Here is a 5,784-nt window from a genome sequence, read left to right as displayed (position 1 = left end):
AGCCTTCCACACTCGTAATCAGGATGAAGCAGAGAACCTCACACTGACAAATACAGAGAGCCCTAACAAAATGCCTTTAAAAAGACAGAACATCTCATTTTTCTGAATTGTCAATGGCGAATAATCTGCAGGAGCAGAGATTCCCCCCTGGTTGTCATGTGAAGTATACCCTGCTTTCTGCAGGGTGCACTTCACAGCCACCAGCACCTAATGAGAATTTCACAAGCAGGCATTGACGTCAAATGTTTCAGCCAGATGTTTCTTGCCATATTTTCAAAGTACACTGTTGTTGGGAGGGGACAATACTCCCCAGCTGCTATCATACATCATTGTTACTAGATTTTCACTAAGAAAGGGAGTTGGTGGATCTGCAGGGCTGCCCCTGAGGTGCTGTTTGAAGGCTTGAGAGCACAGCAGCAAGCACTGCAGCAGAGCAGACAAGCAGACATTACAGCGAGGTCTCAGCAATTTGTGGTGATCCGCATTGGTTGCCCTGACAACCGCACTTCACATTGGGTGGGGAGGGAGGCGGGAGCCTCAGCAGCAAGACCTAGAGCGCAGCTAGCCAGCCTCTCCTCATAAGGCACAAACCAGTATTGATACAGCTTGTTCTTTTCAATTCGTGTATGCGCATTACTTCTCTCTACTTAGTTATGTAATTTAGATTTATATAAGCATTGTTTTGTAGATTTCAGGACTTGCGTTTCATACATATATATGTATAGTAAATTATATATATCTACTATATATAATCTCTCTATATATCTACTATATATAATCTACTATATGCATATGAAACTCATATATATGAAACCCATATTTATATGTCTTATGAACTTGTGTGTGTGTGTGTGTGTGTGTGTGTGTGTTTGTGTGTCTAATGAAGCCTTAAAGAAAAAATAGAGGTTTCCCTGAAGAGAAAGAAATTACCCCTGTGGACTGCAGTTCCAGCTTCAGTACTCTCCTACTAATTTCGGTGCTGTTTTCTGAGTTGGTTCTGGCTTTTCTGGAATTTCTTAATCTCAGTGCTAAAGAAGACAATAGAACATCCATGCTGTGATATACAAAATAGAGATATACAAAATGTTGTCTTAATCAAATATTGATAAAAGTTAAGATCTGGATGCCTATGTATCTGATAGCTTAAAATATCTTTTCAAAAATAATGATTATAGTGAGAATAGCTTTCTATTCTTGGCTGCATTGAAAAAATAAAGGAAGAAAATGATGAGCACAGAACTACTTAATGATCTTCAATAGTACAAAAAAAATCATTGGACAGGATTCATTGCCTTTTCCAGAGAAAAAAATAAACAAAACTCAACAAATCAAGCAAACAAGAAATATAACTCAACACAAGAAAGGCCACATAAGAAAAACTCACAACTAATATACTTAAAAATAAAAGGTTGAAGATTCTCCAGGTAGTATATGGTAGGGTTAAAGGTGCTGTAAGCAGCCTCTTGAAAGGGTAGTATATGGAGATGTGATGGTGAAGCCAAAGCAACAACAGAGACCTCAGAAGGAAGGAGATGCCAGAGACATGGAGAGTTGTCCGAAGGAGGCTTCAGGAAGCATGTGAAACTGCCTGGAGAAGGTTGTCATGTGAAGTATACCTAGCAAGGTTGTAACAGAGCTGTCCAACCCTTACCTAGGCCATGGGCCAGGTGTTAAGCATATACTTAGGATTCAGTGTTTGTCCTGCCACATTTTGGTTTAGTTTGGTCCAGTCTATCTTTTGTATGTTTCTGTACCTCTGTTTTGGAATGGGAATGTTTGCTCTGTGCTATTGCTTCTTGAAATATAATTTGTCTTTTGATTTTTGCAAGGGCTCACAGCTAAGAGTCTCAGATGAGATTTTTAATTAGTCCATTGAGCCTTATTAGAACTTTTAAGACTCTGAGAATTGGAGATGGACTAAATGCACCTTGCAATATGACATAGATGTGAGCTTTTCAAGAGCCAGAAATGAAGTACTATAGTTTTGAATCTGGAATTACCTTTGCCCCTAAGTCTCAAGAGTTAAAGACTTAATTCTCAGTGTGGAACCATCGGAAGGTGGTAGAATACTCTAAAAGGAGGATGTAGTAGGAAATATTAGATCATTGGGGATGTATATTTGAAGTGGAAATTTCTGGTTTCTTTGGAGACTGAATTTTGTCAAGTGATGTTTTGCTGCAAGCTGGGCATGTGATGTTTTACCCAGGTTGGTTTGTGAGAGGGCACGTGAATGTTTTGCTGTGATCCCTCACAAGCAAAGGGCATGACTTTGGCCAGCTGAGAACATCCATGGGTGGACTCTGAGGAGAGGACATATATAGAGGCAAAATCAGAGTGAGACAGCACTTTTTGGATCAACACCACTGTTTGGATCATCATCACTGCACTTATCTTTGTGTTTTGACACTTGACTTTGTAGAGAGAAACGTTCCAGAGAACTTCTCCAGGCAATCCTACTTGATCTTGAGGCTTTCACTGGCTTTGTGTTACTACTCCATGTTGGCCTTTGGACTAAATTGCTGGTATCCTGACAACTGAGTCCTGCAATCCCCTAAAAACCCAAAACTTCTTCAAGGGATGTAGGCTTAGCTTTTCATCAAATGTACTTTATTTAGGGTTTTTATGCACCTTTACTTCCCTTCCAACCCCCACCCCTGCAACCTTAGGTACGAGATTAATAGGGAACAGGGCTCTTTTATCTACTTCCTGCTGATCAGGGTCAATGCGTTTTTAGGGGAGTGCACTCTTCTAATGAAGATAAATCAAAATAATGAAAAATATTTTATATTCACTAACTGGATAAATTATTATTTTTAAAATGTCTATACTATTCCAAACAATTTACAGATTCAGTGCGACCACCATCGAAACACTAATGGTATTGTCCACAGAGCTAGAAAGGTAATCTTAAAATTCATATAGAAGCAGAAAGTTCTAGCACAGCCAAAGTAATCTTTAAGAAAATAAAGAACAAAGTTTCAAAATATTATGTTTTATATATTCAAAATGATAGTAACCAAAGCATTCAATTGATGTATAAACAGATGCACAGACCAATGACATGCAATAAAGAGCCTAGAAATAACTCCATATTTATAACCAACTGATCCATAACAGAGGTTTCAACATGGTATTGATTCATGCAGAATACACTGAAACACTACCCCTCCTCTCCATACTGAAATCAATACAAATGGACAGAATATCTTAATGTAAGATATGAAACTACCAAATGTAAAGCAACAAGGCTATTCAGGCTAGAATAAAGACACGCCCTTAGCACACACCTTTAATCCCAAACAATGAAGATAAGTCTAGTTGGTAAAAGGAAGCAGCCATGTTTGAAAGTGATGTCTAATTAAAGGCAGACAAAGTGATAAATCAGAGAAAGATTTGACAGAATAGAACATGTCCACCTCTCATGAGAATAGAGATGAAAGAAAGGTGACTCGAAAGGGAGCAGCACATACATATACACGCACATGGGGGGGAGCAGTTTTGTCATGATGCTTTTACAGAGACAGGTTAAAGAGGGACAAGGTAAACACAGGTGCAGACAGATGAGCCAGAGATTGGGAAGGAGCCAGAAAATTAGAACAGATTGCTAGCATTAGTTTGAGGCTAAGAAGAGCAAAAAGTCAGAAGCTGAGAGAAGCCACATTGAATTAATCAGCTTGGAGAGGAATCTGAGCCAGAGGAATCTGGCTGAGTTGAAATAGCCAGACAGAGTTCAGAGAGAACAAGAACAGATGAGCTTTTTAAAGCCTACATTAGATTGTATGGAGGCTAGAAGCTTCTAGAACTTAGCCTATGTTAACAGACAGAGGCAGTAAGTCTCTGAGGTGACATTTTAAACAGGCAAATAAAAGTTACTTTTACAACCAGAGGAAAACATGGAAGGCCAAGATCTTAACATGTGCAATGGAACAATATCCTGGATGGGACTCCAAAGCAAAAACACAGAGCAAAAAAATGGCAATTGAGGTCACAAGAGTCCCTACACAGCAAAACAAGGTACCATTGCTGTGGAAAGACAACTGTCAAAATGGAGAAGGTCTGTATTGGCTATACAATTGACAGAGAATTAATACATGGAGCATATGAAGATTATTTTTAAAAAGAATAATGAAAAATCAAGCAATGAAATTTATATTGGACAAACTGTCAGAAGAAGAGTCCGAAATGATGAATAAACACACAGGAATGGTTAGAAGTGAACCAAAGCTATAATGAGATTCCATCTTATTACAGTTATAATAGCAATTATCAATTTTTTAAATTGTTTTTGAGAGAGGTTCTGAGGCATAGCAGGTTGGCTTTGAACTTGCCATGTAGCCAAAGATAAGTTAGAGTTGCTAATCCTGCCTCAGTACCTCCCAAGTACAAGAATTATAGATGTGTGTCTCTATCCTCAACTTTGTGCAATTGATTTTTTGCGGAGTTTGGGGGAGGTTGTTTATTAGTTTTGTTTTTCAAGACAGTCTCAATATATAGCCTAAGCTGGGCTGGAATTCACTGTTTTGCCCAGACTGACTTCAAATTTGTAATCCTCCTGCTCAGCTTCCTTATTGCTGGGATTACAGGTATACACTCAAAAAGATTTTTGTGAAACAAAAATAGGTAGTGGAAGAAAACTCTTAGACATTTCTGAAAAAAATGTAAATCAGTGTACCCTCTAAGTCTCACTCAAGGAACTTCTGCCTAAGCCACTCAAGCATTGGGATTACAGACATACACAAGTACTTCTAGCCCCAAGTTTTTAATGTCCATATTATGACTCAATAATCCTTACCAAGTGAGTAGAAATGTGGAAGGAAATGTGGAAGGAGGCTACGATTAAACATGTTGTAGTCTGTGCGTTCAAAGCAGTCACTGAGTTAAACAATGAACCATGATTTGTATCTTTTTATGTGACTTCCCTTACCGCAAATTTCCTTTCCCAATTTCCCTACCTGACATTTAGTATGGGTGTCATATATTTGGCAAAGCATTTCCCACCTTTCACTATTTTTCAGTCCTTTCCTTCATTTTTCCCATCACAGAGTCACCTCACTTACTACTCCTATACTTAGTCATAGCCAAAGTTAGCTACTTTATCCCTGCTATTTTCATAGCACCTGATACCCTTCTTTTATAGCCATTATGGCATTAATTACAAATATATATCTTTATTTGTAACTAACTACAAATAATTGTCTTTCACATTGGACCCATGACTCCTTAAAAGCATAGATTATGTCCTCTTAGCTCTAGAGTCTAATAGAAAGGATGGTAAAGAGTAGTCAATAAATATTTGACAAATGAAAGGAAAAATTAAGCTTTTAATTTGAGCCTCATTTTTGAAAAGACACTAATTGCAATTGTAGAAATAACTATATACAGGGGCACTTTTGTTACATTACACAATGTAAATAGAATTTCATTGAGACATTTTTGCTTCATTCATTAATCAGTTAATTATTCCATACATGTTGTTTGTTTTCATTTTAAATAATAGATGAACAGAGTCTCCAAGTAAGAGAAGGGTCTATTTACTAAGGACTTTAAAGTACATTCTAATTTGAAGAGGAAGATGACTCATGAAAGAAAAAGAAAACAAACAAGAGTCTAACAAAGTGAGTCACGTTTAATAACCACCTACTGAATTGCAAGGAAACAGATATGTTACATTCAATAAGCAAGGGAAATCAATGACATTCTCTATGATAAAATGCAAAATACTTGATATACCTTCCACAAAAACCATATTTCTTATGGCTTGAAGTAATTCGATCTATGCCAAAA

Source organism: Meriones unguiculatus, chromosome X (genome assembly GCF_030254825.1).
Source record: "Meriones unguiculatus strain TT.TT164.6M chromosome X, Bangor_MerUng_6.1, whole genome shotgun sequence".
Classification (NCBI taxonomy): domain Eukaryota; kingdom Metazoa; phylum Chordata; class Mammalia; order Rodentia; family Muridae; genus Meriones; species Meriones unguiculatus.
Note: the sequence above shows the minus strand (reverse complement) of the source record.